At 40.8% G+C, this 10,113-nt stretch overlaps 1 long non-coding RNA gene across 1 annotated transcript in view; it reads left to right on the plus strand.

The window, feature by feature from the left end:
* The window catches only part of LOC109388815 (uncharacterized), a 94,734-nt gene extending 86,520 nt beyond the window's left edge, over window positions 1–8,214 (plus strand). Inside the window, exons 3-4 of the long non-coding RNA XR_002125262.1 lie at window positions 5,019–5,205; window positions 8,119–8,214. This is a non-coding gene — a long non-coding RNA (uncharacterized LOC109388815). The remainder of the gene's footprint in view (window positions 1–5,018; window positions 5,206–8,118) is intronic.
* The last annotated feature ends 1,899 nt before the right edge of the window (window positions 8,215–10,113 follow it).

The following is a 10,113-nucleotide window of genomic DNA, read 5'->3' on the forward strand; positions in this document are numbered from 1 at the left end:
ACAAAATGTGTGAAAATAAGGGGAAAAGAACAAGACTTTTAAAGAAGTGCTGTTGTTAATGTTCCTCGAGAGATTCAAGAAAAGGTTACATTACTCTTTAATTATCTCAATTGCTATGTTGTGTGTATTTTATCTGATTGTGTGTATCACTACCCACACAGGCAGTTTCTAAAATAACTTTTGGGTCTCTATAACTGGGGCCAGTTTTCAGGATTCTGGAACAGCCCATCACTCATGCTGCCAATGGGACTAGAACAGTACTCAGCACAGGATGGGCACTGAAGAAATGTCAGCTCCTAGGGAAGCTGCAGTGTTCAGGAGGCAGGGAGAGAAAGGGCAGTGTCAGAGAGGTAGGCTGAGGCTCTCCTCCATTCTCGATATCAGGTAAATGAAGGCAAATGCTGGAGGAAGGCCATGCGTGCGTGCGAGAGGGAGACCTATGAGACCTATTTGAATAATTTAAAGTTTTATTCTTGGACTTGTCCTTTGGGGAGACAATAGTGAGAAGAGAACGTTCTAGAAAGTGACCGTGGAAATAGGGACAGAAAAAGAGGTATTCCTCTTTTTCTAGCTTTTTAACTTGTAAAGTCAAGGATTAATATGCTGGCTTATGAATTGTGAGTCTGCCCAGAGCATTTCTGTAGTTAAGTGTTAAGTAAAATGTCTGCAGATGGGATATTTAACAGAGAGCCTGACTGAATAGATAGACCTCAGCCTGACAGTCTGATGATGAGGGCGCACCTGTCTTGGCAGATGGCCAGGGGAAAGTGGTTCCATGTGCGAATGTCCTTGATGACAGCATCTTATTCTTTGAGATTAGAACTCTAAAGACCAAAACTTCTTGGGGCCCCCATTGGTGTTCCTGGTGGATGGTCCTAAAGGAAAGGGGCTTTGTCTAACCCACTTAAGCCCCAGGTTACCTTTCCAAGTGATCTCGGCCAGGGACAGCATAAGCACACCCTATACAGACACTTGCAGACCACTTTTGAGTAAAGAAATTGGAGTTGGCAGGGGACAAACTCTAATATAGTTTTCATCACCAAACATAAAAATAATGTGAAAATAAAAGCAACATGTTGAATAACTGAAGGAAAATTTTATTAAAATTTTTTTTAATAATAGCAAATCCTTAGGACATCCCTAGAATTAAGTATTTTGTCAGTTATTTAGTAAGTGCCTAATTTGCACTTGCTAGTGAAGAAAATTACATGGTTGTTCTTAAATTATGAAACAATATTTTGATGGCATTGACAGAGCAAGTAGCAGTATTGACCAGTCACCTTGCTATAGGAAAACTCTAGTGCAGCTTGGTTTTATCTTGCTAGGTGAAATTGAAGAGAAAATAAGTCATTAACTCCTGTGAACTATATCTGCAAACTCTGATGGAAAGTCACACATAAAGTTCATTGTCCTTTATCAGACATAGTAGAAAGCCCACAAACTAATTCTTTTAAGAAATACCTAAATGAACTTCAAAACTGAAATCTGATTATTGTAAAAGTTTTATTGTCTTGGCTTCTGCAGAGAAATTTCATTTGGTGGTAAGATATTACTCAAGTTTTTCTTTATGGGATTTCATAATCCAGCCATCTTTTTTGACTTTGTAAATTCATCTCCATAGCTCTTGCAACACCTAGGAAAGTGAATAAACGAATGATCTTTCTAAGAAGTATTTTTAAGGTTGACTTCCTTGCTACATCCTCTAAGGAGGATGAGTTTGGGGAGAAGAGTAAAAGAAAAATTGGAATTAATACCAAATCCTAAATTTAACTGTCTTTTACTCAATGAATTGCCCCAGCAGTTTGATTTGGGCTGCTGGATGCCTTGTTAAATTGTCCTCCTTTGGGTCAGGGACCTTCAGTGTTCAATGAATGAGGAGACCTGATATTTTGGGATAATTTTTTACCAAAACCTGGAAGACCAAATCGCATCTTTCTTGGTGCTGAGGTCTAGGCAGAAGCATTATCTAGATACAGCCTATCAAAAATGAAAGAACATTTATTAGGAAAAAGGTGATTGATTTATTTAACACTGAACCAAGTACCTGTAATGTGCTGGGTACTTATGTCATTGGTTCTTACATCAACCCTATAAGATGAGTATTATTTTTTTCCCACTTGATGAGGAGATTGGGACTTCAAGAGACCCAATAACTTGTTCAAACTTTTACAGGTGAGAAGGGGAATGGTAGAGGGGAGAGCTTAGATTTGAACCCATTATCTTTAACTTCAAATCATACCTTAGAAGTGCCTACTAAGAGAAGTGGTCACTCTATTTCAGGAGCTCATAACATAGTTGGAAAGATAAGGAATGCACATGGAGAAGGGTCTGAAGTACAGGGGGCTTGGTAAATATGTACTGAGCATCCACTATGAACAAGTGCTCAAGTCTATTCTTTTTGCTATTTTTTTTTTAAGCTGAGCTATCCTGCCACCTGTTGGCAGCTCAGCAGCAGCTCAGCTCGGGTCAGGACTCAAACTGCTGTTGCTCAGAGCTTGCACTCTTGAGTGAGCTCTTAACTAACTGAGCCACTCGGCCGGCTTAAGTCTATTCTTTTTAATCAAGATCTCTCAGATGACTAATGGGCCAGGAAGTGAGGCTAAGCAAGATCAAGTAATTTTTCAAGGGTCTCCCAATCATATTTTAATCCCAGTTTAGTTTGATTCCAAATGTTATGCCTCCCTAGTGCTTCATCTTCCATTTAGAGCAAAGACCTCCAAAAATATTGTAATAACTATGTCCGATGTCAGGTACATAGGCTTACGGGGGAGGGTGTTGAAGATGGGGGGAGATCACTGTAAATTATATAAATGCCTAATTACTATGCTGTACACCTGAAACTGATATAAAATAATATTGAATGCCAATTATAATGGAACAATAAAAATTAATTAAAAAAAGAAGACCTCCAAAAATATTATCAAGGAAAAATGTATGTCAGCGTGCTTGGTAAGGGTTATTGAGATGGAAGGAAGGGGAAGGACACTGCAAGCTGAATTAATTAGTCAAAGTAGAGCTATATGAGCCAAAGTAGAGGTGGGAGTGATGTGGCAAGGGTGAGACAGCGTGGAGTTCAGCTCTGATGCCAGTGGCTTAGTTATGCTTTCCACAGCGAGACAGGATCTCAGAATTGGGGAAGGGGAATGTGTGTGTGTGTGTGTGTGTGTGTGTGTGTGTGTGTGTGTGTGTGTGGTGACTGTGCACCTATAGTAGGCTCTGTGGTGGCCCTGCTTCACAGCCCTCTGGTGGCTTCTGTGACCCCCCCCCCAGCCCTGAGTGTGTTTGAGACAAAGGAAAGATGGACAGTTGGCTGGGTTCTCCTCATGGACTTCTGGGCTCTCTGCTCTTCTGTTTGTGCTTACCATTTAGAGGTTACATCTCTGCAACCCCTCACAAAACAATGCTTAAGATGAAACACTCCAAACCAGAAGATGTAATTCAAATAAATCAGTGACTTTTTTGAGGACATATATGGCATTACTGAAGAGTGGGCAAGGACTTTCTCAAGAAACATCTTTTCACCCTTGCTAGCCCTAACATTTTCACATTTTAAGTATATATTGGGTTGTCAGAAAAGTCATGACGCATTTTTGCAATGAAAAACAGAAAAATACATCATGACTTTTCTGACAGCCCAACAGTTTGAGGAGAATAACCAAGAATTCTTTCCTTCTAGAATGTTTAAGGAGAGACTCTTTTGAATTTGTTGCAGATATATCTTGAATATCTTCTTTCCCTTTCAACACGATTTCAGGCTGGTTTGGTTCCAGTTATATAAACAAAGGATATAAACAAAGGATATGCCCAGGCACTGCTATTTAAGCTCTGTCAACAAACATCACTAGTCAATTGAGAATTTTGTCATCAAGTTGCCTTACAGCTGACAAATTCAGAGGGGATCTAGTCATTGTTTTGGGTAATCATTTACCTTTCAAAATTGATCACATTTGGAGATCCTACAGAACCTACCTCCAATCCCCCTTTCTCAAGTGCACATACAAATACCACATCTCCATTGCATGTGTGTGGATACACCTCTTCTTCAATGTGTCTACAAAAGGAAATACCAGGAATTTTGAGGACATGACCTAAAAATCTTCCTAATTATCTGTGGTTTAGGAAAGTCCTATACTTTCCTAAACCCTAGAATTATGGAGCTAGTGGACAACGAGGTAGGTCAAAGAATCTAAGTTTCCAGGTCCCTTATTCAGTGTTCCAGTCCCTACAGGTTGCTGTGACGAGGCTGGATATGTTTCTAGTGTATGGGAGGGCAACGTTCTAAAATAGAAATAAAAGAGAACTTTTAGCAACAAAGCCCTAATATTTAAATCCTTGTATGCAAGTGGAAATATTTTTTTGTAATCAATTATAATGCTGACTTCTTCCATCTTCATTTCCTTGGGAAAGATTTCAGCGATTGTGGTCTTCATTTTAGTTGAAACTGTTCTTTCACAGCTAGAGGGGGCTGGATTTTGAAGGTTCTCTTTCCATTTGTTCAGAAATCTTATTTTTATTTTAGCAATATCTGCAATATCTGCAACCATGCAAAAGAATAAACATGATTATTATGTGTTACTAGAACATATTGGTGTTTAATATAATTTTTCCCATTTGCAAGCAAGGCTGAGGAAACCGCATGTAACTTTGTTTAGTCATCTAGTTTATTTATTTAGTTTTACAATGATCTACACTTTTTTAAAGTGTGAAGATTCATGCTATCATAGTTGTATCCTGGTACAATTCAGGTGCCTAAGCAGCTCAGGCTGCATTGACAAGTTGAAATGTCAGAATTAGATGCCCTGTGTTGGATCATGAGCTGGTATGGTGTGCCATCTATTGTGTGCTGGCACCTGTTTTCTTGTCTAAGTTCTTTCTTTTTTCTATGAATGTCAAATATTGTCAACATGAGCTCTAGTCCAGGGGGTGCACTGTTAAGCTGGGACAACAAGGAGCTCTTGGGGGCATTTGGAGCACCTGTGCCTACACAGCAATTTTGAAGCTTTTCTTTTTTAATGCAGGTTTCAGGCTGTCTTTTGTCATCTCAATTTACTCCTGAGTAAGAGGATGCTAATGAAGTCACCATGGGTGATGAGGTTCAGGCCCATGGTCCCCTCCTGCAGGAACTGTCCCTGCTGCCTGGTTGGGAGCTGTGCAGCTGCTGTCTTTTTTTCTGGTATCTTCAGGGAAAGGCGCTTGGAGAAGGAGGTAAGCTTCACCTTGGAGGTTCCTCTTCTGGCAAAATGAATACAAACATCTGGTGTCATGACCCTCATCTGTTCCACACATTCAGCATGTTTGACACTGTTAGCAGCCGTTGTGTGGGACCAGAGCACACCGGCAAGTGGAGTAAAATGTCTTTGCCCTAGGAGAGGAGGCCTGTGTGTGGGTTGGCAGGGCAGAAGCACAAAGCTTCATGGAGATGCTGTAGAAGCGGCCTTTCAGGGTGTGTGTGTGGACGCGTGAATAATTGACATATTCAGTGGGTTTTGTCTTCCTTTAACTTCCCTCTCCTCTTCCCAAAAGCTAACCAAGAGTATGTGCTGTCTTGCCAAACAGAATGGAAGGCTTGGTTATTTGAAAACAACCCTTTTTCCTGCGTTGGTTTTTGCAGTGATGAGCTTACTGGGGAGACTCAAGGAGAAAGAGAGAGCAGTGTGTGTCTTTTAGGGAAGATAGTGAGAAGCACACAGAAGAATGAAGCCTGATTCTTGGCATTGGAACTTCAAGGTTGGCAAGGTTTGCTGTGTCTGAGTTAGAACCAGCTGCCTTCCAGGGACTGTGCAGCCCTGGACTGGGTGGTGACCAGCTTGGACAGAAGATCAGAAGGGCGTCCCTGAACATTTGCTCTATCAAAACTCCTGGGCTCTTTTCATCACCTTAGAGATGGAGAAACGCTGTTCACGATGACTGATGGCCTCAGAATGAGACTGAATTTGATTTAAAGGAAATAAAGCAAGTGATATTTATAGGTATCAGGGTCTGGGAATGAAATTCATCCCTGTTGCAGATCTAAGCGCACCAGCTGGGAAAGGCCCTGAAGACCAATGTCATTAGCACAAATGAAGAGCTGAAACTTGCCTCTTGCAAAAGCCTGTAGTTGCAGAAACCTAACAGATAAGAGTGAGAAGAATGTTACTTTATATATGACAAAGACATTATATTGTCATTGATATTGCAGGTCACCGCTTTGGGGGTAAAATTCTTTCTTGTTTTATTTTAAGATTTTTAGAAGGGTTTATTCTGAGGCTTAGAAAATTCAGGAGTTCCGGGCCTTCCAGACAAATGCATTTGCCTTGATGAAACACATTTGCAATAGCTTTCCAACAATGGCCTGGAGACTACTCCCAATTCACACTGGACTTTAAAAAAATATATATTTTTTTGTCCTGTTTTGAAAATGGACCACGTTTGGGGCACTAATTCACATAGCTACCACACCCACTCTTTCTGCTAGAGAGTGAGGAGAATGAATGGGTCAATCAGCTGACATATTTCCATCCAATTTCAAGGATAGAATGCGTTCATTTTCTGACTAATGGCATGTCATTTTGCAGAAGCCTTTGGTCGCGAATTAATCCTGGAATCAAAACAGATTTTCCGGGGAGCAATCTTCCATCAAGTATTGATTTTTTTACACTCATGGAGTCTGTACTCCCTAATTTAAGCTGACAATGTTTCTGCACAATGGCCTGGGAGCACCTTGGCAGCTCGCTGAAGGAACTTTTACTGTGTTTTCTTTCTGCAAAGTAAAAGAGAAAAACCCACACCAGCTAGCCCAGGCAGTCACTGGGGGACGTTTACGACTTGATACTTCACTTCTGGTGATTTGGAATGGGCAGAAAGCTGCCTTCTAACTTTTACGGCAGTGCTGGGAGAGAGAGCTTTCCCTTGCTGAGACTGTTCAAAGGAACATTTTTTAAAAAAAGCTGCCAATATTAAACAAATCTGTAATATATTGTTCAGTCTTGGCCAATGTTTTCAAATGATGCCATCTTGCTTGCCCACCGAGCATGAGAAAATGAGGAAGCATTTTCCAAAGGGAGGCTTTTGCTTCTGAATTTCTATAAACTTTACTGCCCTTTCCCCCCTCTGTTTTCTCAAAGGTGCTTTTGGATGCCTACATTCCTCGGTCCCTATCTGATTCTTGTGAACTCAGCAAAGATTCTTGAGCAGTGCTAGGTTTAAAAAGGCACCTTAAAGAGCTGAATATAACATAGCTCAGGTTCAGAAAGTGTGGATAAAACAAACACATTCCATCTGTGGCAGAGAACATAAAGTATGGAAGAAATGAACATGGGCCAATGTGGTGTTGGGAATTTGGAGCAAAGATGAGACCTCGCCTATTTGGGGAAGATTGGAGAGAACTTTGTGGAGGAAAAGACATTTGAGTTGGGCCTTGAAGGATGGTGTGTCATAGACTGTTAATAAATGCATACTGAATGTCTACGTGCTTCCCTGCACTTCCCAGCTTCTCTTGCACGTGGGTTGGGACCATGTGACCAGTTCTGACCAATGGAATGTAAGCAGAAGAGACATGAGTCACTTTTAGGTGGAGGCAATCGCACCTCCTCACTCTCACCCCCAGCCTTCATGACTAGATAGAGGAGAACCTGGCTCTCCAAAGCAAGGACATGTGCGAGCAAAATCTTAACTTTCATGTTACGAAACCACCAAGAGATCTGGGTTTATTTGATATCATAGCATAGGTTAGCCGAACTAATACAGATGGGTAAAATTACTTAATGAGAAATGATGTAAAAATCCAGAGTGATGTAATTAAGAAGGCTCAGTTACAGACAAGAATTCTGATGGACCCAAGAGCTGTGAGCTCATAAAACATAAGTGCTGAAGCAGCTCATAGAAACCAGTGTTAGGTTTTAAGTGAAGTTGAATTATCTTATACTTACTGAGCTATTGTTTGGGAAGAGGGAATGCACATTTATTACAGATGGAAAATAGAATCAATAAACTGGATGAATAATGCATTAAGCAGTCTTAATGAGTCCCTGAGTCATAGGTATCCTAATAGATTAGTGTGGCTTGGAAGTCATATCCTCTGTATTCAACATCTTTAACCTAAAGAAGAATAAACTTAACATCAGTGCATTAATTTAACAGGCACTTAGAGAGAAGAAGGAGAGGTGAAATTTTGGCTCTTGAAGAACTTAGTCTGGTTGGGGAAACAAGATTCCAATCACTGCATGGAGCGATGAAAGAAGAAGGTGAGGAATGACCGGTATGGAGAGTAGCAATTTTCTGGAAGCTGAGAGCTGGGTCCTGGGGAAGTAAGAGTTATAGACTGGTGGAGAGGAGGTGAACAGAGAGTTCCACTGGAGTGAGTGAAGGATTGAATGGCCTGAAGTTGCTGATGGATAAAACTCATGGAGTGAGTGTGTGAAAGCAATCCCATGTGTCCTAATCAAAGAGGAAGTGGGTCTAAGGAAGGGAGGAGTGGGAAACTCTCTCTCCCAATGCTTTCCCAGTATTACTTGTTTCTCACTGACCTGGAGATCTTATGAAATGTGACACATGGTTGGCCATGGCCACGGTGCACTTGAAAGAGTGATTATTCTGCCTATTAGATTTAGCCTTCTTCTCCCTCCCCATTGGTTATGCATCAGGTTGTTATTGCTTGAGACAGTCATAAAATTACCCCATTAGGTAAATTACACATTTTAAACAAACCAAAAAGGTGGCCTTACCAATGCACTGTGTTGCTTCTTGGTGCTGGAACCCACATGAGCTTTAGTTTTTTAATATGTAAAGTGGAATTAAATTAAACAACATAATTTATGTAATGCATTTAGTATAGTATTGGCATATGGTAGATTTTTTTAAAAAGATTTTTATTGGGGAATTGAGGAGGGGAATGGTGTTGGGGAATTGGGGAAGGGGAACATTGTGTTTTTTTCCAGGACCCATCAGCTCCAAGTCAAGTTGTTGTCCTTCAATCTTAGTTGTGGATGGCACAAACTCAGCTCCAAGTCCAGTCTCCACTTTCAATCTAATTGTGGGGGGGCGGAGGCCTAGTCCACCATCCCATGCCGGAGTCTAACCAGCAACCTTGTAGCACACTGAGCCATCCGGCCACCTGTCTGCAGCTCGCGGCTGCTCAGCTCAAGGTGCCGTGTTCAGTCTTAGTTGTGGGGCGGAGGGGGGTGTGTGCAGCCCACCATCCCACGCTGGAGTCGAACTGGCAACCTTGTTGTTAAAAGCACTCGCTCTAACCAGCTGAGCCATCTGGCTGCCTGTTGGCAGCTTAACTCAAGTGCAGCTCACTGGCCCATGTGGGAATTGAACCAGCGACCCTATTGCTCAGAGCTCACTCTCTAACCAAGTGAACCACCTGGCTGGCCCATGGTAGATTCTTAATCATTGATAACATTATTACCAATCTACTGTTTTCATTATTAAATCAGAATGCACTTGTGATCATAGAGAAAACTCTTCTAGTTGCTAATAAATGACAATTCACTTTGTCTTAAACTATTTCAGGTCTTATTTATTTGCCCTGCTGGAAATCAAAAGTCCCAAACTGTTGAGAACAAAGATTTGAACAATTCCCTCTCTTTGCTTTTTCCTTTCTTCTGGCATCAAAATAAAGAAGTTGTTTCTATGTGGTCCACAAATGACAAATGAATATACTAACTTATGTTTAATAATTTTTGGATATTATGAATTTTCAAAAAGGGGCAAATATATCAATTATTCTTTTGGAATTTCTCAGAAACTCCATCTTCCTGTCTTGGTGCTTTCAGGGTGGGAAATTGTCCAACTCTATTCACCTCTGTTTTGTTCTTTAATTGGGGAAAGCTGTAATTATTATCCTGATTCTCTTGTCTTTTTTATTTCACTTTAGTAACACAGTGTTCAACTGCCATTTGGACAAGTGAACAATATAGAATAAGTTTTGAGGTGGTTTCATACCAAATTTCTCATGTTTGAAACAGTAATTGAAATAGCACATTTCAACAGCTTTCCACAGATGCTTTATGGACCCCCCCCCCTATTGATTAAAGAAAAGCTCTGCTCAGTTAAAAGAGTGGCACCTCTTTTCTTCATGAAAACACGTTGTTTTAAAATCACAGTGTGTGTGTGTGTTAGTGATAGTGA

The sequence above is a fragment of the Hipposideros armiger genome, unplaced genomic scaffold, assembly GCF_001890085.2.
Source record: "Hipposideros armiger isolate ML-2016 unplaced genomic scaffold, ASM189008v1 scaffold_208, whole genome shotgun sequence".
Classification (NCBI taxonomy): Eukaryota; Metazoa; Chordata; class Mammalia; order Chiroptera; family Hipposideridae; genus Hipposideros; species Hipposideros armiger.